General features: G+C 44.4%; 1 long non-coding RNA gene across 1 annotated transcript; it reads left to right on the top strand.

The window, feature by feature from the left end:
* On the top strand, window positions 1-23025 carry LOC147113480 (uncharacterized). Its single transcript, XR_015079218.1, has 3 exons — window positions 1-88; window positions 15981-16033; window positions 20409-23025. It is a non-coding gene; the product is annotated as an uncharacterized LOC147113480 (long non-coding RNA).
* Window positions 23026-26671: the final 3646 nt, after the last annotated feature.

Raw genomic sequence — 26671 nt, 5'->3', positions numbered from 1 at the left:
CAGAATAAAGCAGTTGTGTTTTCAATAGCTCTGTCTCGACTCCCACGTTTGCCGCGGTATCTCAACACCCTATTGATTACCCAAGCAGGTGAGTTAAAAATGTCAAAACTGCACAAAGCCATAAGGGTTTAAAATTTCATGAAATACCCCCAGTATTTTCATGCATTGTGGAGCTGTGAGATATGCATAGAAAAATATCCCAGCAGCAACTATTCCGCCTGGACTTTGTTCCCACAGATGTGGAGCTCTGCCCTCCAATGGCAAAGGCCCACATTATGACCTTTCATTTAATATCATTTTAAAGATAGGAAACTAGGCATTCTGTTATAAGTCTTTGCAAATGATAATTGATTTCAGATTGGGAGAATGCCAAATGCTAAAATGGATACTGGTGTATTGGAACATTGTTAACTGTACATCTTGAGTTCATTACCACTGTTAGAGACTGTCCCTGCAGGTTTAGAAAAAAAAAACGTCCATTGTTGTCTGTGGTCCTCCTGCCATCACAGCAGCAGCTCTGCTGGCACAGAAAGATTAATAGGCTTATTAAGCTGAGCAAATTTTGCTCCTCATGGGTTTAATGCAGTTCTCGGCTAAAATTAGATGTTATTATGAAAAACTGTAATCCAATCCATTTTGAGAACTGAGCTCATTTAAAAAAATACAATCATTTAGAATTGAGAAAGTTACATGTCGAGAACAGAAATAGAGCGCAACATTGAGAACATTGGGTTATGCAGTTACAGCACATAAAGAAAAATCCTTTCTAGTGGGCCTCCTGTAAACAGCACTTATGTGGTGACTTTGCATGCATGTGGGGTTGTGGTGTGTGTCTGTGTGTGTATATATATATATATCTCTTCCTGTAAGCAGCGACTCATTTTATGCTTTGTTTCCAACCATTGCCTTTCCGGTGCCTTGTTCAAAAGGTTACTCTTCACATGTGTGACTCAGAAGTGAATGTTGGCTTCTGACTGCAGTGAACATCACGGTCACGCCCCGCCCTATCTCCACACAACACTCACGCACCCTCGTTTCCAGCAGAGGTCACCGGATAATGATCAGAAGTGGTGATTTCTGCCCTCCCTCCATCCATCTAACTGCTGTACCCAGTTGAAGTGGTCCCACTGCAAGCCTGGCTTTCTTGTTAATGTGATCATACAACAATAGATGGTCAGATGAATGTAAGATTTTGCAGAACAGTCAATATTCGGAAGCAAGTGGGCTGATCAGTCAGTTCTAGGCATCATTATTTTTACTATTTTATTCTAGGCTCACCACTGATTTGTTTACTTTTAAATGGCTATTACAAAATCAGTCTCGTCTCCCTTCAAACAATCTCTGCTTTAGATGGAATGACAAATCTGATCATGAGCCTATTGTGTCTGATGGTTAAATAATCTGTAGGAGGTTCTCTGATCCCTGGTGGCACAACAGTGGGGCTCGGCATGTACCTGATCTGGGAGACTTGTGCGAGAAATGTATTTGTGTTCTATTGCCGTCCGGGGAGACTTGTGCATAGACTGGTATTGTTGTAGTCAATGTTAAGCCTGAATAACTCAATTTTAGTACCTGTGAATCCATAAACTGAAAGAACCTAAACATTGACTTGTAGAGTTGTTAAACATTTAAAGCAATAAAGTATTCTAAATAAATTAAATCAAATATTTCTAGAATAATGACCAAAAACATAACTGGAAAGAAAAGGAAGATCTGATGGAATGTAAATCCTTCCTGCATGGTACAGTTTTGATCAACTTGTTAGCGCTTTGCTGGGATACGCTGGACAACATTTTTTAAAACTACCTCTGAATAGGCACGAAACATATTAAAAATAATACTTGCTATAAAACAGTTGGGGTACAGCTCAAAAATTGCCCATCATTTCTGTAAATGCATCTACTGAGCCAGTCAGAAATATCAGACATCAGGTAAATTTCCACTTTGCACAGAAGCAGGATGCCTGTATTACCACCACAGTACAGCTTTAACAAATCCCTCCCAGTGCAGTGCACACTGTCATTCAATAACGCCATGTTAGAAGAGCCCTTGGAATGTGGGAAAAGGGTGAAAAACCCAAGTTGAACTCTGCTCTTCAGGCCTAAAAGCAGCAAAAGACGGGTGTTACATGCATGAACAACTGCAGACAGTGATCCCCTGTATGGGGCTGCAGATTGAGGCAAATTGCTAAGGGCTACAGAGGCCAGAGGGTGGTACTATTCAGTCATTCTGCTAATTATAGCTCCATGTCCAACATATTCTCTTTTAAGAAAACATGCTAAATTAATATAACAATTTATATTTAAATTGAGTGCAGCTGTTCATTCTAAGGTGGGTGAATAGCTTTTTGTCTTAAGCTAATTTCCATGTTCTGAGCAGGCAGTGAATGATGTGATTTCAATCCCCCGCCCCCCACATCTGCTCAGTTTGGTAGCACATGTGAATCTCTGGTCATAGACAAAGCAAGGATGCTATTCAAACCTTTGTCATTGCCATCCTATGAGGTGCAAGTGAGCAGCAAATGAAAGCGTGAAGCGAGCAACGGGGAAACAAATTAAATTACTTGATTTTAATCACGATTAATTAAAACTACAAATCTGTAAGGAATGTCTGCCAGAATTACTCTGTGTAAGACAAGGATATTCGAGATAAATAGAAAATAAATTATACAGTAGATTATATATTTTAATAACAGAGTTAGTCCCATCGGAGAAAATTAAGCAGGACTTGCTTTGCAATACCTAATTAACTATTACTTGCAACTTTGTCACTTTGTTCTAATGGACTTGTTTGTGTGGGAGCTATGAATGGCACACTACAGTATGTTAATCTTTGCAACTGGTGTGGATCAGAGCCATAAACATTGAGGAACAGTTGCATTTATGCAATGGAGTTCTCTTAAGATCATATCAAATTTACTAGAAAAATTTTGGGAGGACTGGTTGTTTTTCGTACCCTTGGCTCCATTCCCTGGGCAAGAGGCAGGGATGGCAGTCCACTCTCAGGATTTTGCCAATGGCAATTGCACCTGGAGATACATGACACTGCGCTAGATAACTTATTCTCTGACTGTTTCTCTCTCTCTGGGGCTCAGTACCTTGTCCTGCTAGTATGATTGCCATTGAAAATCCACTTTCTGGCAATTGTGGAATGTAATTCGCCTTCTGCTATGCCACAGTGCAGCTTGTGAGGAGACAAGAACACTATTATGCCATCGCTATGGATTTAAGATTTGTATGCAATTATGAATCCAAATAAAGAGAAGCTAGGCATTGAAACGATTTTCTATCACCAGATAACTTTCGGGGCCTGAGATTCCAGGGTGCCCACACGGCTGGCAGAATGGAGCTGCCAGCTGCCCATGAACCCCCCCACCCTGCCACCCCTGTAGACACAATATCCAAATTGTGGGGATGGGGCCATTATCATACTTAGGGTGGGTCACCAGTGCTTGAAAGTGTGTATCAGTGGCTCCGGACCCAAAGGGCTGGAAATTTGGAGTGGTGCCATGCCGCTCTGGCGCAGCATAGGGGGTCTATGAAGGGCCTTCTCCGAAACAGGGCAGCCCAACTCTACAGCTTGCAAAGGAGCTATTGGGTAATCTCTGGAAGGTAATTAATCCCCTCTGGGATTGACTAGCTGCTGCCACCTGCATTTTGGAGTCTTTACTAGGCCCATAATGAAACTTATACTTGCTCTCAATTGGGCCAGTCATGAAGCAGACTGGGTTGAATTTCCCAGGGAAGACCAGGAACTCCCCGAGTTATACCCCCTTGACCATAGGGTAGAAAGGCAGAAGATGCGCCCTTTCCCTCCCATCAGAATTTCCCGGCCTCCTCTGAACAGAGTGGAATCATGTCAGAGCTGGATTCCACCCCATATTCCAGTCAACCTTCAGCACTTACACTGGAGATGTGCCTGGGAATGGAATTTCAGCAGACGACACTAAGTTAGGAGGGACAGTAAGTAGTGCAGATGGGAGCAGGAAGTTGCAAAGGGACATAGACAGATTAAATGAGAGGGCAAAACTCTGGCAAATGGAGTTTAGTGTGGGCACGTGGAAGGTCATCCACTTTGGACTCAAGAAAGATAAATCAGAGTATTTTCTAAATGATGAGAAACCAGGAACTGTAGAGGAGCAAAGAGATTTGGGTTTCCAAGTACATAAATCATTAAATGCTAGTAGAATGTTTGTGAATGGTAATTTACTGCTGAGGGTAATTATGTGTCAAACCAAAACACATTAAACCAAATTACTCGAACCAACTTATTAAATAATGAGTCTTATCCTGTGGCAGCATCAATTTTCCACATTTACAGAAAATGGCTAAGAAAGTGACTAAGAAAGCCTAGATTTACAGAACAGGAAGTGACTTTCCCAGTAGGTGAGACGTTCAGTGGGACGGTAGCTATATTATTCACCAGGCTCCCGCGTCTACAAGATTAAGACCACCCAAACTGAAAGTTCTGATAGCTGCAGTGGAGAGAGCCTGGAATCTTCGCTATGGTGCCTTGGATGTAAGTGAAGAGTATGAATTTCATGGAGCACCCCGATCCTGGAAACTACTCCAGAGGGAATTCCAGGCTCTCTGTGGCAACCAGTGTTTTAAGATTTTAGCTCAGTCACATTGATGCTGAAACAAACAAATGTTACAGTAATACCGCCACTAAGGTGTTGGGAGTAGCTATTCTATTACATTAATATTAACATTTTACACTGAAATAAGTACATTAAGAATTCTTAATTTTTTTTGAGCACTTTACTGATGCTCTTGTCTTTCTTTCCCCCATCTCTCTCTTAATTTTACTATACTTTAATATTCTTTCTAACACTCTATTTTTAGACTGATATACCTTTTTGTCTTATTGTGCGCCTGCCATTAAACTTATCTGTTTTCCAGTGACTCCGACCATTCATTCTGGAGCTGAGAATCACGCTGTCACAAATCTGTCATTGATTGGCTGAAAACTGACTCTAAATAATGCCCCTTTTCACAGTTGTGTCCCAGAAAATTAAAAGTTGACCTGGCTGTGTCATTGATAAGGCAAGAGCAATCATTTGATGTCAGGTGGTCTGTTTGCTCAACTCAATCGAGCAAACATGATTGAAGTGAGATATCTCATTTGGCGGCACACTAGGCATTATTATTCCTTCTACATGACAGATCCATTTTTCTTGTATTTTATTAAACTACTTGTGCTTGCTTCATACTATTTTCCTAATGCTATCTGAAATTGCTAATGATGAGAGAAAGCCCTTCCCCACAATGGCAGATACTAAAATGGGTTGTGCGATGGAAGTTAACCTGGAATCAGGGACACAGTCTGTTACACCACTACCGACTTATCATTTCCTATTCAGCTTCCTTGGAATTAACTCTTGATCCCATTTTAATTCAACGTTATACTTATTTGTCTTCATCACACAACATTTAAATACTGTGGGCTAGAAATTGGGCTCCTTTGCGCTTCCAGTTAGCGCCTCCGGGTGGCGCTAACGGGGCACAAATGGGTTTGGCGGGAGTTTTGCGGCGGCGGTAATACATTGCGCCCCGATCTCCTGCGCCCGGAGATCGTGATGTCATTGCCGTGCGCAGCGCCCCGGTTGCGCCACGGATGAAAAATTCCCTCTCACCTCCTGCTTGTGCGCCTGCCGTTAACAGCAACAGGTAGAGGAGGTGGCTTTCAATCGGATGTTCCTGGAGGAGCGCTATTTAAAAGCGTCCACTTCCGGTGTAGTTTTCGTCGGCCAACAATGCTGCGTTGTTAATTTCACATAGGCAGCGGCTTCTTGACCGATTTCAGTGTTTTGCATTTTAACGAGTGTTCTGGCACATAAAGATTATTGAGTTTCATTGAGGGAAGATTTGAAAGTGCAATATTTGTATCCTTTCATGGGGGCTGTACTGGCACTGGACCTCGCCCTCCAGCGTCAATGTCGGAGGTAACTGAGGCACAGAGAAAAAGTGCAAAATGTGGCCAGAGGTAGGAGGGCCAATAGGGCTCTCAACAGGAGGCCTTACCCACCCAGGCTATTCCGGCAGCAGTTCTCCTACATGAATTTCACTGAGGACCAGTGTGTGAGAAGGCTTCAGCAAGGACGTGGTCACAGAGCTCTGCCACCTCCTGCAGCCAGACATCGAGCCTGAGATCAGGACCACCACAGCTCTCTCAGTGGCAGTCAAGGTCACCATCGCCCTCAATTTCCACGCCAGCAGATCATTCCAGCGTGCGACAGGCGACATCTCCAACATTTCCCAGTTTGCCGTCCATTGCTCCATCCGCCAGGTCACAGATGCTCTGTACAGAAGGAGAAGGGACTACATTTCCTTCCCCATGACCAGAGAGAAGCAGTGAGTGTGCATGTGGCCTCGCCAGGATAGTGGGCTTCCCCATGGTGCAGGGCGCCATTGACTGCACCCACATTGCTTTGCGGGCACCTCATAACAATCCTGAGGTATTTCATAATCACAAAGGCTGCCACTCACTTAATGTGCAGTTGGTGAGCGACCACACACGGCAAATCATGACCGTCAATGCCGGCGACCCTGGTAGCAGCCACGATGCCTTCATCCTGCGCCAGACCGGTGTGCCAGATCTGTTCAAGCCACCACATGAAGCTTGAGGCTGGCTGCCAGGAGACAAGGGCTATCCGCTCTCCACCTGGTTCATGACTCCCCTCCGCAACCCCAACACTCATGCCCAGCACTCATATAATGAGAGCTACGCTGCCACCAGGAACATCATTGAGCAGACCATCGGAGTGCTCAAGCAACAGTTCCGCTGCCTTGACCGCTTGGGAGGAGCCCTCCGGTACTCGGCTGAGTGGGTGCCACCTTTTGTCGTTGTCTGCTGCATGCTGCACAACTTGGCCATTATGAGGGCACAACCATTGCCACCAGGCATAGCCACACCACCTCAGGAGGAGGAGGGTGAGGATGAGGACGAGGAGGAGGAGGAGGAAGAAGAGGAGCAGGAGGACGAGCAGCAGCGACGGAGGAGGCAGCCACTCAATCGGCATTCTGCAAGGTTGGTCCGTGACCGCCTCATCAGACTTTGTTTCCAGTGACTTTGAGTCCTCGTTCTGGTTGCTGAGCACGTCGTCATCATTCCATCACTTTGTGATTCCAGAACTGAAATGAGACACCGCACCAAATCTGCAACATTCCAGTAATACATTTATCAAAAACCATTAACCACATATATACAACAATATTGACTAATCACCCTTGTGCAAACCCTTGCCTCCTCTCTTTCTAGTCCCATTTCCTAATCTAGTGCTCCTACGTGGTGTCTCCCCAGTGGCTGCAGCAGGGCTGGTGGAAGGCTGCTGAGTGTCAGTACCAGAGACTACAGATGGCCTTGTAGGACGCCCTTGACCAACTCTGGGCCTTGAAGGCCCGGCTGTACACTGCACGACCTCAGTCTGGGCGGCGGCAGTCTGGGCTGGCTGGATCACAGGCAGCGACAAGTGCAATGGCGAAGTGGCCGTGGTGGGATCAGGAATGCTGTCATCCTGAGAGGACAGCAGGTTCCTGCTCCACTGACCCACTCCCACTCCCCCGGGGCAGCACCTCAACATCCCTACCAATCCACTGGAGCACAGATTGATGGCCTGCTGTGACACCATGAGGTCCCCGGTGGACTGTGGTGGACCCAGTGACAATGGCAGCCATCAGATTTTCCATGGCATCAAGCTGAGACTGCATGAGAGCAGTTTGAGACTCGATGGCAGCAGCAACTGACTGCATTACAGCACTAAGAGGTTGCGTCACTTCCGCCTGTGCTGCAGTGGAAGCTACCTCATCACCCATGACATGCGTCATGAGGTCTGGATCCGCATGGTCTGTCTGGGAGTCCACTATCCTCTGCACAGTGGAAATGATGGGCTCCATGGTGTGCGCAGAGCTCTGTGCAATGTTTGAGGTGGACTCCTCCACGCTCCTTACCATTGCTGATAGGTGCAATGGCAAGGGTGCCCGAGAGGCTATCATCTTGGTGTGCATGGCCATCACCCTTCTTGTGAATGCCTACCCATTGAAGTCCTCACCTGAGTCCTGTGCAGCAGAACTCGATCGCGAACTCGCCCTCCGGGGAGCTGGCTTCTGAGCTACCCTTTCCCCCTGGCCTTGCTGCAGCCCGCTCATCCCCGGTGCATCACCCAGTGCAGACCCCTCTACTAAACTTGCCTCTAAAGATTGCATAGTGCCAGTATCTGAGGTGGTGCCTGCGGGTGAGACATGCAGTGACGCGGTGCTTTGCTCCTCCTCTTCTCCTTCCTCACTCTCAGTGGGGGGGCTCAAGGATAGGCTGGTCGTCTGGTTGCTGATTATTTGAAAGCATAAAGGCACAACACTCACGTTAAGAGGGGGGCAGGAATGGAGCAAGGAATGCAGACATTCTCGCAAGGTGGAAAGTGAGAAAGGTTTACGGTGTGAGGGGGAACTGGGATGAGAGAAGGAGAGGGGCTGAAGATACCGTTTTTGCCCCCATGATGTCGATGTTGCCGACGGCCATGGCGCCCACCACCTGCTGTCTAATGAGTAGCAGCACTCGCTCCTCAAGGTCTGAGAAGGTCTGCTGGAGCTGCGCATCACCCCCGCCTGTTCTCTGCTGCTCCCTCCTATTGTGGGCCATCTTGGCCTGCAAGAGAAATGAATATGTTTGAGTCAGAGTCCAGCTATGTGTTTTGGAGATATGCCTGCCGTCGTTGAATAGCTGTGATTGTAGGCAAGGCGTGAGATGTGGATGTGAGTTTGAGTAGGTGAAGATGTTTGGTGGGTGAGTGGTGGCAGTGTGGTTGTTTGTGCAGTGTGCACAGACTGAGGTTCAGATGCTGGTATGTAGGAGCTGTTGAAGCATGTACTCACCTTGTAAGGTCGTTGAATTTTTTGCGGCACTGTGAGGTTGCGTTCCACCACACTACTAGCCGAGACCTCCTGGGCCACTTCCCTCCACATTGCCCTGAACACCTGAGGCGATGGCCTCCTTCCAGTGGCTGGGAACAGCACTGCCCTCCTTCGCTCCACTCCAGCCTCCAATACCACGTCTGTGAGCAGACGAGCTCTCTCCCTGGGAGTGGGAACAGCCATAGCCATTGATTCACTTGCTTGCAGGCCACCTCACAGCCAGCAACGCTGAAAATGAGCATCTGCACAATGATGGAAGGAACCAGTGTGAAGGATCATTGCTGAATGCATTGCACCTGAAATTCATTAGCGCTCTGCTGGTAGTGCCCCTGTAGCGCCCCACTGAGGTCATTAGCACTTGATTTAGTGGCCCACTTCCTTCCTGGGGCGCTAACACCCAATTTAGTAGAAGTTCAGAATCCTTAGCGCCTGGCGCTAAATTTTCAAAATTTCAAAAGTTAGTGCCCGAAATGGGGCGATACCCAATTTCACCCCCAGTGAATCCAAATAAACCATCAGGACCTAAAAGGCTTTTATCTGACACCTTATCACATTTCAAAACAATGATAACTTTCTTAATTATTTAAAATAATTCTTCAAAAAATTTGATCTTTACCAACACCAGTCATTTCTGGTATATTAGAACACGGGAGAAAAGGTGTTACCAAACCATTCATTTACTTCATGCTTATCTGTACACATTCACCATTCTAACTGCTTTGGACTGCAATTTAGTAGATGTGCTTTAACATATTGGCCCTGAATTTGCGGTCAGTATGACGGCGAACTGTCAGATTACGTCGTCATACTGCCTTTGAAACTGACCAACGTTGGTATTTGGCGCCTGTGCTAGCACAGGTGGAAATCCCGAAGCCTGTCAATGACAGCTCTGAAACAGGCTGTGCTGTGCCCACCGCCTCCCCGCCCCACCGACTCCCCCACAGAGCCGGCAATCGGTGAAACCATTGAAACTGATGAAAACTTCGGCTCTTCTGCAGTAAGTACATTCTTAAATTCCCCACTGAAAGTTAGGCCCAACTAGGGTTTTAACAGCGTATTGACTGCTAAACAAAGGTTAAGGGCCTGGAAAACTAATTTTAATCTTGTGCAGTGTGATATTTGTCCTTTTTAATAAAAAATTTAAATGTTTAAGAAACTTATCAAAATTTTTTTTTAAATGTTTTAAGTTTGTGCATCTTTATTTCAGGTTTGCCTTTTCCCCATGTGAGAGCCCCAATCTTTTGCTCTCTCTAACATTTAAAACAGTTAGAATTTTAAGGGCGTACTCACTTCCTTGTTCGCTGTCTGAGCATTCTGCCTTTTGATTGGCTGCTTAGACAGCCTGTTGACGTCACAGCAGTTCGCACAAGGGAATCCCCATTGAGTTCCGTTGAATTGAATTAACTTCAAGGTCAGAACCCAAAGTTCTCGACACGGGGATCACGAGATCCTTGTGCGAAGCATACTTCGGGGTCAGCAGCAAACGACTTTGCTTTGTTGCTGACGGCAAATTCAGGGCCAATGTATTTAATTAAAGAAAATAGCTCTCTATTTCCTTTCACCTCTTTGATTCCAATTCTGCCTGCTGATATCCTTTGTTTTTATTTGTAAATCAGAGTAGAGGTAACAATGAAATGACAAAAAATGTCTCTATACTGCTAATAAGAACATAAGAACATAAGAAACAGGAACAGGAGTAGGCCAATCGGCCCCTCGAGCCTGCTCCGCCATTCAGTAAGATCATGGCTGATCCAATCTTGGCCTCAACACCACTTTCCCGCTCTCTCCCCAAACCCCTTGACTCCCTTGTAGTTCAAATGTCTGTCAATCTCCGTCTTAAATATATTCAATGACTCCGCCTCCACAGCTCTCTGGGGTAGAGAATTCCAGAGACTCCCGACCCACTGAGAGAAGAAATTCCTCCTCATTTCCATCTTAAATGGGCGACCCCTTATTCTGAAACTATGCCCCCTAGTTCTAGATACCCTGACTAGGGGAAACATCCTCTCAGCATCCACCCTGTCAATCCCCCTCAGAATCTTATATGTTTCAATAAGATCACCTCTCATTCTTCTAAACTCCAATGAGTATAGGCCCAACCTGCTCAACCTTTCATCATACGTCAACCCCTTCATCCCAGGAATCAACCTAGTGAACCTTCTCTGTACTGCCTCCAGTGCAAGTATATCCTTCCTTAAATATGGAGCCCAAAACTGTACGCAGTACTCCAGGTGCAGTCTCACCAGCGCCCTGTAAAGTTGCATCAAAACTTCCCTACTTTTATACTCCATACCCCTTGCAATAAAGGCCAACATTCCATTAGCCTTCCTAATTATTTGCTGTACCTGCATGTTAACTTTTTGTGTTTCATGTACTAGGACCCCAGATCCCTTTGTACCGTAGCATTTTGTAGCCTCACTCCATTTAAATAATAATTTGCTTTCTCATAATATACCTGTAGAGGAAAGGGAGTGCATTTGTGTTGAGTATTAAGATATGTAGAAATCTAAAAAGTCAGTGGGCTCAATTTTAACTTGGTGGGAATTATATCAGGACTGTAGTGGGATATTGGGGTGGGTGCTGGACGCCGATGGGTAAGGTAAGTGCTGAGGGGAGGGGTTACAAGCCCAGGCAAGGCCAGGGCTGGGTAGGCCCAAGGATTCTTTGCTGGGCCCTTTGTAGGATTTGCAAAATCCAGAAAATACAGTCTAGATTGGTGAAACCCCTGAAATGGCCACATTGTGAGAACACAAGATGGAGTTGGCAGTTCTCATGGCTCAGTTCAAAAGGTGACACCAGCAGTATCTTACAGCAGCCTGAGTCATCACCGATTAGGAGATTCCAGAACTTACTGCTATTGATATGATAAACAGTATAACTGTTGAGGGAAAATCGACAGCAAGACATTCATTCAGTGAGATTCCGACAGATCCATCACAGATTCACACAGACATGAGGTCAAGGACAGAGCGAGGAGGACCCACAAGATTGTGCAGGAGAGCAGATTCAGAAGTTCAGTCCAGATCCAAGACCATCAGGAGTTCAAAGGCCGAGTGGAGAGGAGACGGTTCGAGGAGTTCGGAGGACTTTCAAGATTGTGCAGGAGAGAGATTCAGCCAGACTCAGACAGATCCACAAGATTCACCAGAAGCAGTGAAGTCCAAGTCCAGATACCATCAGGAGTTTGAAGACCGTGCGGAAGAGGAGACGGCTCGAGGAGTTCAGAGGACTTCCAAGTTTGTGCAGGAGAGCGGGTCTAGGAGCCGGTCCCATAAGGAAGATTGGAGATCCCGGACGTAACAAGGAGTACCAAGGTCCAGGAGGGTTTTAAAATTCTGGTGAGCATAAAGGCCCAACTCTACCTAGCTGACCTAGTTGAGGTATATTTTAGCAACGGGAGGGTTTGTAACATTAAGGGTTTTGTAATTCAGGAGTGTGATTTATCCCTCGATGTGTCCGTGCGCTTTTCCCACCCCTGTTTTAGTATACCGCTGATTAAGAATTGTTGTATGATTTAAGATAGTCAAAGTTATTCCTTGTGTGTTAAATTTTAGTTCCCATTGGGAGACGTGCTAATGATTTTTGTCTAAATTGATTCTTGCATTCTCTGTGTTTATTCTCCTTAAAAATAAAGATATTTCTGATTTAAAACTCACCTTGTCTCACCTGATCCATTTGTCTTCCGAGTCACAAGTTGGGCCACACATCAAGGTTGTCTGGCAATAAGCCCAGTGTCTAGAACCGGTGAGGGGGGAGCGCTTCGGAACCGCTCACGAGCAGTGCGAAATCAAAACCGATCTAGCACACCATAAGCTCGTTAAAACGACCCCTTACACCTTGTTCCTCCTGGCCCACAAAGATTCCACATCAATGTAAAATCTATTTGAACTTACCTTGGCCTCTTCTGGCCACTTTGCGACTCCTGCCATGGTTTGGCAATTTGGGGTTGGCCTCGCGTGGGCCTCCCGAACGTCAAATTTAAAATGGGGCCGTGGCACCAATGGCATCATTGGGCTGTGACTTTTAGAATTAAATTAGGCTCCCGTCTGCTTACAATAGGAGCCTTGGCCAACTTCAAAATCGGTGAAGTTAAAATGTCTTAGGGTCGCAACTGTGGATTTGGATGATTTTAACTCCTCCCATGAGCCATTCCCATCGGGGTTGATATCGATAATCAACACAATATTAGTTGCTTTATCTGGAACTGCTTGAAGAAAAATTACTATAGGCCTGAAGGCTGGTTTGAAAGGTTTTGAATTTAAACTCATATCCTCTGTTTTGCGCTCAAAATGGAGTTCCAGTTTATTTAAAAAAGACACATTTTTATTACTTTCTCACCTTGGCCTCTCTTTTTTTTCCCTTATATTTCACACCCTTCCCAAGACAAGGATAGGAGACCTGTTCCAGCAAATGTCACTGAGCAATTTGATGCACAGATTGATCTGAGCATTCGAAAGTAATTATTGATTTCCACCTATCTCAGTGGGTAAACACCTGGCTATTAGTTGTACTTCACCATGGTGACAGTGCTGAGATTAGGGACTAGTATTGTGGTGATTTACTGACAAGAACCCATCGTCTATCATTTCATAGCATACGCTGTCGCAGCTCTAATGTGCTCAACCACAGCATTAACTATCTCATTTGGTACGTGTTGTAAATATAATAAATAAAAAAATAAGGGCCCCGAATTCCCATGTGGTGAGTTGTATCGCTGTTACCCCAATGAAGAAAGATTTGTGCCTGCCAATGACCTGGAGTGCTATATACACAAGAGTTCCTGGGTCAGCTCATTTGCATACGCAATGGAGTTGTCATTGGCGTACATCCCATGTAAAAGGGGTGAAGTGTGTGTAAATCACAATGTAGCCTTTATAAACACAATTCAGCCTGCACACATCAGCAGCCAATGAGGGACAACCAGGTAACAGGTAAAGAAGGAACTGTAATAACAGAAAATGCTGGAAACACTCAGCAGGCCAGGCAGCATCCATGGAGAGAGAAACAGAGTTAACGTTTCAGGTCTGGGACCCTTCATCAGAACTGGAAAAAGCTGGAGATGTAACAGATATTCAGCAGGTGCAGAGGCTGGGAGGTGGGGGGTGGTGGCGGGTGGTGGCGGTGGGAGGGAGGGGAGGAAGGAATTGAAGGAATATTCTGTGCTAAGGTAGGAGGCAGGAAAGATAAAATGTGCTTGGCCCTCCAAATTGACTCTCATTACTTCACGCCTGCTCCTCCCAGCACCACATTCAGGTAAGTATATTTTAACAAACTTACCTTGTTGGTTGTGGCCTAACAGTCGTTCCTTTTAAGGATTGCCTGTTAGACCGCATGTAGGCCTGGTTTTCCGCAGGGCAAATCTGTCGTGCAGTGGGGGCCTCAAACAGGCATTAGGTGCCATATTTGCATATGCAAAGGATCTAATGCCTGTTTCAGGTATGGGCATTGCGTGCTGGTTTTTTAGCCTTTACCAATATGGCGGGCGGCTTCCTGCTCGCTATATTGGAGACTTAGGAGGCCCTTTAGCACCTGAAAAATGGGCGCTGGACAGACAAATTTCAAGGCCAATGTGTTGAAACAGAGAGGTTCAATACGACATGTAGCAAATTGGATTAATTCGCAAAATATAGAGGGTAAAAATATTGGATATTATAGTGGTGTACAATACAAACGAGTGGTTCTTTATGATAGCAAAATACTGCAGATGCTGGAAATCCGAAATAACAACAGAAAATGCTGGAAAAACTCAGCAGGCCAGGCAACATCCGTGGAGAGAAATTAGTCGACGTTTCGGGTCTAACCCTTTTTCAAAACTGGAAAGGAAATGAAATAGATCGAAAGGCAGGGCTGCGATAGAACAAAAGAAGTGAAGAGACATTAAGAAGTATTCAAAACCAGACGAGATGGTAATAGGACTAGTGGAGACAAAAGACGGCTCGGATTAGGCATGAAATGTTCTGGCAGAATGAGAGACAGCTGCCATGTGGGAGAGAGGAAAAAAAAAAGGAAAGGGGGGGTAGGGAAAACCCAAAACAAAGGGGTGGAAAAAAAATATAAGTAAAAATGTAATAGGGGCTGAGGTTATGATCTGAAATTGTTGAACTCGATATTGAGTCCGGAAGGCTGTAAAGTGCCTAATCGGAAGATGAGGTGCTGTTCCTTGAGTTTACGTTGAGCTTCCGTGGAACAATGCAAGAGGCCAATACACAATCTCCAGGATGGGTGTGGCAAAGTGAAAGTGGGTGTGCCAAAACCATAACTACAGAAATAAAAAGTCAATATAATGTGGTCAAATCCCTTGGAACAGCTGTGCAGACATATGTTACATTACATCAGTAGTGGAATGTAAGGCTGGCAGCTATGAGGATTATATGACTTTAGAATGTACTGCGTGTGTTTATCTTTCTCTCTCTGCTTACTTTTACAATAAGGGATTTCATTTGCTCTAATTGTGCATTAACTGAGAGCTAATTATTTTTCTTGCTTTCAGTGCACTAACAGATGTCCTCGCCCTTAATTTATCCAGTTGTGTCTGTAGCATGTGAGGTACCTCACCTTAAGTGAGGACTCAGAAAACCTACCCTATTGTGCATTCTCGGTGCTATGATGGATTACAATTTAAGCACAATCAGAAAAACCTGCAATGGTAGTGCTCGATCACCTGTTTACCTCTTTAAAGGGCAGGCAAGTGCTGTAACTAACCCTTAGTAGGTCATCCGAGCTGTGGGCTGTTCAGGTTGGAGTGCTGATTGAGGGAGTATGGTATAGAAAGGCTCAATTTTCCCTTTCCCAAGCACTAGGAGCTAAGGCAAATTGTATTGGCCCCAGTGTGATCCTGGCGTAGATCAGCTCACTTAGCACAGACAGGGGATTGAACCTGGGACCTTTGTCCTCTGTAGAATCCAGAATCGTAATCTAAGCAGCCTTCTTTTTAAATTTCTTAGGATCATACTCTAAGCAGTTTCTTATTAAATTGCTTATAACTCCTTTATTTTAATATGTTTATTGTTAAAAAAGAATTTGGATAAAATATTTTACATTCTTTGCTGATTTATTTCTTTTTTATTTCAGACCACATCACATGGCAGCACTTGATGTGTATCTCTACAGCCTAATCCTTGCTGGTAAAGTGAAAAAAGGGAAACATTATTTTAAGCTCACTGTTTTAAAAAAATATATATATAATCAGGAATCAATATTTCTGGAGAATAACCTCCCCATGTCACACTGAGCATATGTTATGCAGCTGGTGGCATTCAGTTATTTATCCCAATCCCTGGTGTGTATCTCTGCATATTGTATAAACCAAACAGACCATTTACACCAAACAGACAGCTTGCGTCATGGGCTGCAGTGATCCTGAGTTATGCTGCCAAGGCCACTCAGTGATATGCTTTGTATAAAGCAGCATTCTCCATTGTGCATTAGTCGCAACTTTAATAATCTAGTGTCAGACATGATTGGTGATGCAACGACACCAATCCCCTGTTTGTAAACAGAGGTGTCTCACAATGACAGGACTGATGATGCAATGACACTGACCCCGTTTATAAGCAGGTGCCTCACAACGACAGGATTGATGATGCAACGACACCGATCCCCTGTTTGTAAACAGAGGTGCCTCACAACGACAGGACTGATGATGCAACGACACCGATCCCCTGTTTGTAAACAGAGGTGCCTCACAACGACAGGACTGATGATGCAATGACACTGTTTACAAACAGGGGATCAGTGTCATTGCATCATCAGTCCTGTCGTTGTGAGGCACCTCTGTTTACAAACAGGGGATCAGAGGTGCCTCACAACGACAGGACTGATGATGCAACGACACCGATCCCCTGTTTGTAAACAGAGGTGCCTCATAACAACAGGACTGATGATGCAATGACACTGATCCCGTTTGTAAACAGGTGCCTCACAACGACAGGACTGATGATGCAATGACACCGATCCCCTGTTTGTAAACAGAGGTGCCTCATAACAACAGGACTGATGACGCAACGGCACCGATCCCCTGGTTGTAAACAGAGGTGCCTCACAACGACAGGACTGATGACGCAATGACACCGATCCCTTGTTTGTAAACAGGTGCCTCACAACGACAGGACTGATGTCGCAACGGCACTGATCCCCTGGTTGTAAACAGAGGTGCCTCATAACGACAGGACTGATGATGCAACAACACCAATCCCCTGTTTGTAAACAGAGGTGCCTCATAACGACAGGACTGATGATGCAATGACACTGATCCCCTGTTTGTAAACAGAGGTGCCTCACAACAACAGGACTGATGATGCAACAACACCAATCCCCTGTTTGTAAACAGAGGTGCCTCATAACGACAGGACTGATGATGCAATGACACTCTGCTTTCCATTAATCACTGATGTCCCAGCAAATTCTTAACATTTAACTTGGAACTTCCAGGGGAAAAAATGAACACTCGAAAAATTCATACTGTGGATGGGAGGTGAGTGAGACAGGACAGAGATGGTGCAGTTGCACTGAATATACAAGCTTGTAACTTAACACAACATTCCATAAGCACATGAAAGGAAAGGGGGAATACAAATATTAACGTCACAAATTTCATTTTCTAGGAGCCTGGGGATATAGCAACTCCAACAAAATGCTGATTTTTGATGCTATATTTGGTCAATGAGGGCCCCCAGGTTAATGATGGTGGGGGACTCGGTGATAGTAATGCCAGTGAATGTCAAGGGGAGGTGGTTAGACACTCTCTTGTTGGTGATAGTTATTGCCTGGCACTTGTGTGGTGTGAATGTTACTTGCCATTTATCAGCCCATGCCTGGATATTGACCAGGTCCTGCTGTATGCAGGCATGGCCTGTTTCATGATCTGAGGAATTGCAAATGGAGCTGGACACTGTATGATCATCAGCGAACAGCCCACTTCTGACCTTATGATGGAGGGAAGGTCATTGATGACGCAGCTGAAGATCGTTGGGTGTAGGATGCTACCCTGAGGAACTCCTGCAGTGATGTCCTGGGGCTGAGATGATTGACCTCCAACAACCACAACCATCATCCTTTATGCTAGGTATGACTCCAACCAGTGGAAAATTTTCCCCAGTAACTTCAGTTTTACGAGGACTCCTTGGTGCCACACTTGGTCGAAGGATTTGAATAATTATTTACAGATGAAAATTGAGACTAGTCTAGGAAAGACACTGGTGGTAGGAGAGGAAAATAGCATGTCAGTGAAATTTAAAGAGATGAGGACACTTAGAGGGGAGTGTCACAATAGATGGACAAATATTCAGTAAGCTTTCTGAAACCATAAAAGACATCTGTACCCATCAAGAGCTTTTGCCAAGGCTGAAAGAGCAGGACATTAAGAGGTGGGCATCAAAAATGAAGGGCTAGGAAACCCTAGGTGCAGGCATGAGTGTGCAAACAAGTGATCCCGATAACCTGTTTGATTGCTCCTGACGTTGAGGTGGTGCTGCATGAGTTTCTGGTGAGGAGACTCCATGGCATTCTCCCCATAACTCAGCATTGCAGCTTGCCCACAAGGAAGTGTAACCAAGTTTCAGGCTACAGTTGACGTCGATATTCCTGCCCCATGCTGCAAGGTAGCCACAGGTGTCCTTGCAGCAGATGGCACAGCTCGGCATCTTTCCTTCTGCAGCCCCAGACCCTGCTGCTACTTGAAGTGATTCCAACTGCTGCCTTCTGTATGAGCGAATTCCTGTTCCTGCTGACCTCCAGCATAAAATGCATGCCCGCAGTCCCTGGCATTGGCTGCTGAGGTAATTGGCATGGATCTAGATTGCGGTCAACCAGCTGTCCTCACAAAAGCAGAGGTGCCAAGGGGAAGCCAGCAAAACTGGGGGGATATTACACAAGAAGAAACTTGGGGGGGAAAAAAGGAAGTACTGTATTTAAAAAAATTAAACTAAAACTTCACACAACCAGACATACCAGATATTGGATACAGAGGTCAGTGTGTCTAATTCATGGTGCTCCCGATTTTACAATGATTAATTATAATTACTGGGAGATCTGGGGTGCTGGGAATTGGGAACACTGACTTCTGTGCCTGATTTTTTTGATCTATGCCAGGAGGGAAGTCTTGCAAAATGTACTTGTTAAATGTCTGCTCAGTACAGACTTACCCCAGCAGACAACATGGTGATGTTTAAGCAGAGTTTACAAAGCTATTCCTAGCTGGTCCAGGAATGTAGACAGCCCAAGAATCCCCAGCGTGGCGTCAATGTGCCTGTAAGCACAAAGTATTTAAGCAGCAACAGCCTTACATTGCACTTTAATTGTAATATATTACTGCTCTCAGGGCTAAGCTGGATCTAATCACAAAGTACGCGCAAATCTAACATTGTTACAACTTGGCTGTGTGCTTCAATTCATATTGAATTTTTGATTGTGATTGCTTAGGGCTTACTTTGCACTGTGCATTTAGAGATAGCACACAAACTGATTGCATTAATGCATAGCAATTTGTTGTGTTAGCATTAATGAAGCATTAGGACAATTTTCCCACATTCCCAAACTTGTTGTTGGGAGTAAAAAGTTAATGCACAAATTCAGCTTCAGCAGTTAACATGGCACATAAGGGGAGAAATTGATTCACATTGTTCATTTAAAAAAAAAAGTAAAGTTGGGGAGACAAGTTTTTGCGCGCAATCTCACACAGCCAATCTCCCCTGGAAGGGCACTGCTGCCAAAGTATTCGTGGTGCTCATCTAAGACAGGTGGTGGGCTGCTTGAATATGCTGATTCAGAACTGGTTCGGAACTCTGCTGCCAAATTTGGCATAAACTGGCCGGAGCATGCACCGTGAAAGCTCCGCTCAGTTTTTCTGCGTTTACTGCGGCCTAACCAGCGGTCCTTAAAGGGAGCGCTGGATGCCGGTGATGGAAAGGTTCCCTTACATTAATGTGTAGCCAGGAGAAGCAGCAATGCTCCTCCTGGCTCTACATCATTACTGTGGGCCACTGTTGGCTTGGTCTCCCCCTACCCCCCCACCCACCCCACCGTTTGCCTACTCCCCTCCCAGGACATACTTGTAGAATTTTCCAGGGCCACGTCGGAATACCGGATTGGCGTCCACAGCTCACCGGTTTTGTGTAGATGGAGCCCAAGGTCCAATTTGGAATGAGTCTCGTGCTAATATCTTTGGCCATCTGTCCAGACATGCCACCCACCTCACTCCGGAATCCGACGTGAAACCAAATTCTCGGTTATGTAAATTTGATCAAGATTGATTTAATTCCACATCACATTAATGTGTCCTAATTAAAGCTGACACTAAAGCCTTGGTGGGAAGAGGATGAAGGGAACATGAACCCCCTGCAGGACACTAGCCCATGCCCCAAATGATACAGGTATGACAGGCACTAATCAACACTTGTTTTCCCTTTAGGCCATGCATGGTGTTTCCTGAAAATGTGACAGAATGCAGATCTTTGTAAATATATCTATGTAAAAAAAATATTTACCATTGCTTTTCGGCAGGAGATGCTACAACACCTGGACCTTATTGAGCAGCCACTTGGCTGCATAGTCTCCATAAATATGGTAGTAGAAAGTTTAGATAGGTTGAACCAAGCAGATCACCATGAGAAGGGATGCAGAGAACTCAAAGACATCAGTGGGCCTGGAGAGGATTTGCGTTCCAACAATGGCTGCCTGGAGAAACCGGAATAGTTGGCTGCTGTTCACATCAGTGACAGTTTAGAGCCTTAGCCCTGCAGTCCACAATGGATTATTAGCAGATTTACCTTTAACATTATGACAGTGCTGAAAATTGTTCTCCTGTGTTGGCCATGGTGGTGAGGTAATTGGACTACCTATTACTGTGATAAAATATTGATAAAATAACCTTTGTTATTGTGGACCCTCCAGATTGGACAACCTGTGTGACCTTTGTGTTCAATAAACTTCAAAGAACAGGATACTTGACAGTATTGCCATGTCATTGCTTGCTGTGAACGTAGCATTTACGTGGACAAAAATTGCTTCTGCGACAGCAGCAAGATTACACTGGCAATTAATGGGAACGATTATTCAGTCATGAGGTTCTATTGCTATAAGTTACTGAAGTGTAACAGCTGCATTAATGCCAACCAGAAATGTAGCGCTGCCCCTTAATTTGGAAAAGCATTGTAATTTCAGTTTAAATAGGTCAAAGTTCTTAAAGTGCAATTGTTTATAAACTCCTGCCATCAGGCATTGGGTGCTAGTCTTTTAACATGTGTGGGGAAATACTTCAGATTGACAGGTTGTAACTGTTAAGAGTACTGAGTAGACTGAATACATTGAAAAATTGTAACTAGTTACTCAAAACTGGCACAGGATTTTGGCAATTTATAACACATTGGGATTAATATTTACAGTGTCCTGTACACTTTTGGTCAATTTAGGATAAAAATAACTCAATAGTGAAGCCTATTTGATAAATGCCAAAATATTCAAAATGGTGAAATACAATTAGTAATCAACAAAAGTGTGTTCTTTGGACCTCGCTGATTATTTTCAGTTAGCAAGTAAATGAGATTTGCTAATATGTTTAAAATGATGAATGATCCTAATTTAACCTGGATCCTCACACCTGGGATTGTGTATATTATTGCAACATTTGTCTTCAAAATGTTATAAACTATCTTAAGTATTTTAAGGTGTCTCTGTCATTCAAGCTATCACGAGCAAATGTATCCAACATGGTGCCCATGGGCCCAATCTGGCCCATAAACCCCTTTTATTTGGCTCCCACAGCCCCTGACGGTTCTCCTCATTTTAAAGGCACAAAATTGATTTTATATAGGGTTCAGCTTTAGCTTTTTAAACTTCCATGGTCTGGAGGACCAGAAAAGGCTGCTCCCTGATTGATGAAGCTATACCAAGCAGAGAGCAGCCTTTTTGCAACAATCAGTCCTCCAGCCTGTAATGATATCAGCAAATAGTGATGGTATTTGCCTGTTTGATTATGATGCCTTACCAGCATATTTGCCTGATTGATTATTTATGCCTGACCAGCAGAGGGCATGTGAGAGACAAGCAGTTTAGTTTTAGTTTCGTTTTAGATGGATCTCTAACATGGTGTCTCCTGTAATGCTGTTAACAGAGTTGAACAAACTTTAGATTAAAAGACATTCTCTTTCATAAATGTCTCGTCATTGAACCCACAAAGAAATCAATACATGGTGTCAGAAGTGATTGAAAGAGATGAAGAGGAAAAATCTGAAGTGAAATCAGCTCTCCACATATTAGCAAGCCAAAAGAGAACATCGTTACCTACCTTTAGAGAATAGCTAACGAAGTGAAAAATGGAAGGTTTACACCCACCGGCGAAGCTTCAGTTGACAGGTAATGTGGCTGAAAATTGGAGGAGGTTCAAACAACATTTGGAGTTGTATTTAGCGGCAATCGGAGCTGACGAGAAAAGTGATAAAATGAAAGCGTCAGTGTTCTTACATGTCGTGAGTGATGAAGCGCTGGAGGTGTATAATAACTTCACATTCGCTGCTGATGGAGACAAAATGAAGCTAGATAAAATAATGGAACAGTTTGAGGCCTACTGCATACCTAAACGTAACATGACGTTTGAGAGGCACAGATTTTTCACATGTGTACAGAAAATGGGAGAGATTATTGATCAGTATGTGACTGAACTGAGAAACCGAAGCAAAACGTGTGAATTTGGGGGACTGACAGACTCGCTGATAAAAGACAGACTGGTGTGTGGAAAGACTGCTAAGAGAGCAAGCTCTAGACCTGGGAAAAGCCATAGCACTGTGTAGGGCTACAGAGACTGTGAAGTTGCAGGCAAAGGAGCTGTTCAGTGACAGTAGCTGCAACGTGGATGCAGTGAGAATGAATGGACACAAACCGTTTAACAAAAAGAGCGCCAATGTGAAAAAGAGGCGTGGCCAGCGAACAAAAATGAAAGGGACAATCGAAAGTCATGTAGTCGATGCAATACACAGCATCCACCAAAAAAGTGTCCAGCATATGGTAAAACATGCAATAGTTGCAACAAAAACAACCATTATGCCCGTTGCTGTAAGAACCAAGCGCAACAAAGCAAGGTCCATGCAGTAGATGAAAGCGAGATAGAGGAGTTCAATGTGGATGTTGTGTCTGAAAACAAAAAAGAAAAAAGAGACTGGATGTTGACACTAAAAGTGAATGACATACATATTCCATTTAAATTGGATACTGGAGCACAAGTTAATGTGATATTAGAGACTGATTTTAAGAAAATTAGACCCAGACCAAAGATACATGGAATAAAAGTGAAAGTGACAGGATACTCAGGTACTAATATACCAGTGAAAGGAAAATGCATTGTCAAAGTGACACACAAGGACAGAGAGCACACGCTAGCATTAATCATGGTGCCAAAGGATGTGCAAGTCATACTAGGTTTAATAGCCTGTGAGAGACTGAACCTGGTAAAGAGAGTCCTCGTTGTGGAAAGCGAAGGAGAGACAGTCTATGATGAACTCATGAAAGAGTACAACGACCTATTTCAGGGTCTAGGCTGCCTTCCAGGAGAACACACGATCAGAGTAGATAAAAGTATGCCAACGGTCATACATCCATGCAGAAAAGTTCCGTTTGCTCTTCAAAAGCAACTGAAGGCAGAGTTGGACAGGATGGAAAGCCTGAACATGATTCAGAAGATAGATGAGCCAACTGAGTGGGTGAGTTCCCTCGTCGTTGTAGACAAAAAGAATGGAAAGCTCAGAATTTGCCTGGATCCAAGAGATCTAAACAGAGCAATAAAGAGAGAGCACTTCAAGCTTCCTACACGTGAGGAAATCATGTCACAGTTTGCAAATGCAAAGTATTTCAGCAAGTTAGATGCATCATCAGGATTTTGGCAGATGAAACTGGACGAGGCAAGTTCAAGACTGTGCACGTTCAACAGTCCATTTGGCAGATACAGATTCCTAAGGTTACCATTTGGCATTGCCTCAGCTCCTGAAGTGTATCACAAAACTATCCGTATGATCTATGAGCACCTGGAGGGAGTTGATACATCAATGGATGACATCATAGTATGGGGAACCACGAGAACTGAGCATGACGAGAGACTGAAAAAAGTGCTGGAGCAACAAGGAAAACAAACCTGAAGCTGAATAGAGAGAAATGCCAGCTCGGGGTGACAGAACTGACATTTGTGGGAGATATCCTTAGCAGTGAGGGCATCAGACCAGATCCCAGAAAGGTGTCCGCCATTGAGAATATGCCAAAGCCACAATGCAAAAAGGACGTGCAGAAGTTTAATGGAATGATCAACTACATGGGTAAATTCATATCCAATCTCTCAGAAAAGATGGCGCCACTGAGACGACTAACCGAAAAGAACATAGAATGGGAATGGAATCATGAGCATGAGAAGTCATGGAGCGATCTAAAGAAACTGCTCACAGAGGAACCAGTTCTGAGGTTTTATGACCCAGCGAGACCCATCAAGATATCATCAGATGCATCACAGAGTGGGCTCGGTGCCGTTCTTCTGCAAAAATATGACTACTGGCAACCTATTGCATATGCATCGCGCTCCATGACAGACGCGGAGACGCGATATGCTCAAATAGAAAAGGAGCTGCTCAGCATCACATACGCCTGTGAAAGATTTCACCAGTTTGTGGCAGGACAAGCAATCAGTGTAGAGACTGACCATAAGCCCTTGATTGCATGGTTCCAGAAGCCACTAAATAGCTGTCCGCTTAGAATACAAAGAATGATGATCAGGCTGCAACGCTATACACTGAATGTTGCGTACACACCGGGTAAGCTGATGTATACAGCAGACACGTTGTCCAGAGCTGTTGACCCAAGTGAGCCCGCAAACACCAAAATGGATGAAAAAGTGAACGCCTACGTGGACATGATCACAAGTGCACTGCCCATAGCAGATGCAAAAATGGAGCTCATAAAGACTGAGACAAACAAAGATGAAACAATGAGATGACTGAGGAAAAGCATCTTGGATGGATGGCCCAACATGAAGCAAGACTGCTCACCTGACATGGCAGAGTACTGGAACTGCAGGGCGGAACTATCAGTGGTCGAAGACATAATCTACAAAGGAAGTAAAATAGTTATCCCAAAGAGTCTGAGAAAAGAGATGCTAAAAAGGATCCATGGAGGACATCTGGGAATCAAAGTGTAAGAAAAGAGCACGAGAGGTGATTTACTGGCCACGAATCAACCAAGATGTGACAAATGAGGTGTCAAACTGCACAATATGCCTGAAATATCGAGCAAGCAATCTGGTAGAACCACTAAAGCCACACCCAGCGCCAGACGGACCTTACCAGAAGGTAGGCGCTGACCTATTCGTATGTCAAGGGAAGGACTATCTTGTAGTCACAGACTATTACTCCCTGTATCCAGAGGTTTGTAGACTGTACACCACCACTGCAGATGCTGTGATAAGATGTATGAAAGCCATATTCTCCAGACATGGCGTGGCAAGCGAGGTCTTCACAGACAACGGACCCCAGTTTTACAATGCAAGTTTCCGACACTTTGCCAAAGAGTGGGACTTTGTCCACACAACGTCAAGTCCTCACTTTCCACAGTCCAATGGACTAGTGGAAAAATCGGTCCAGATAGTGAAAAGGCTGATGTACAAGGCAAAAGACAGTGGAACTGACTTCTACCAGAGCATGCTTGTATACCGCACAACGCCGCTCGAGTGTGGTAAGTCACCAGCCCAACTCCTTATGGGACGTCGGCTAAGGTCAAACCTATCCATCCCGGAGAACCTCCTGAAAACAAAAGAGGGGGAGAAAGTGAGGAAGTTCAAAGAACAACAGAAAGTACTACTATGACAGAGGAACACAAAACCTACCTGAACTCCACACTGGTGACCAAGTAAGGTTCAAAGACAAAACAAACATATGGACTCAGAAGGGAACTGTCCTGAGTGAAGTTCAACCAAGATCATACACCATTCCAACAGATGAGGGTGCTGTTCTGTGAAGAAATCGTCGAGATCTTCTCATGGGACCAGCCACAGCAGGTCAAAAGACTGATACTGTTGAACAACCTGATCATACAGCAGGTCAAGAGACTGGTACTGTTGAACAACCTGATCACACAGCTGAGAAACCATCATCTGAGGCAACAACTCAGATTCAAGGATAATCAATCAGAAAATCCTCAAGACACGTGAAGCCTCCTGAGAGACTCATTGAGCAAATTTAAGGACTCTTGTTATAGAAGGAAGTAATGTTATCTTATTTCTTCAAGTTCTAATGTATTTACATATTTCATGTGAACACACAAAACAAGGTTAAAAAACCTTGATAATGATAATGATAATGTAAGTTCATTAAGTGTTACAGTTAAAATGCAGAGTAATACAAAGAAAACATGTTGTTAGATAAAAGTAAAATACTTTTGTTTTAAGAAAGGGAGATGTAATGATATCAGCAAATAGTGATGGTATTTGCCTGTTTGATTATGATGCCTTACCAGCATATTTGCCTGATTGATTATTTATGCCTGACCAGCAGAGGGCATGTGAGAGACAAGCAGTTTAGTTTTAGTTTCGTTTTAGATGGATCTCTAACATGGTGTCTCCTGTAATGCTGTTAACAGAGTTGAACAAACTTTAGATTAAAAGACATTCTCTTTCATAAATGTCTCGTCATTGAACCCACAAAGAAATCAATACACAGCCCAGGAAGTTTAAAGAACTGAGGCGGAAGCTTCATAGTTTTCAAGCTTCTGGGGAGGGGTGATTGGGAGGTAAAGCA

The sequence above is a fragment of the Somniosus microcephalus genome, chromosome 8 (assembly GCF_052327205.1).
Source record: "Somniosus microcephalus isolate GS21.2 chromosome 8, FLI_Smic_1.0, whole genome shotgun sequence".
In the NCBI taxonomy this organism is placed as follows: domain Eukaryota; kingdom Metazoa; phylum Chordata; class Chondrichthyes; order Squaliformes; family Somniosidae; genus Somniosus; species Somniosus microcephalus.
This window is presented reverse-complemented; position numbering and strand designations above follow the sequence as displayed.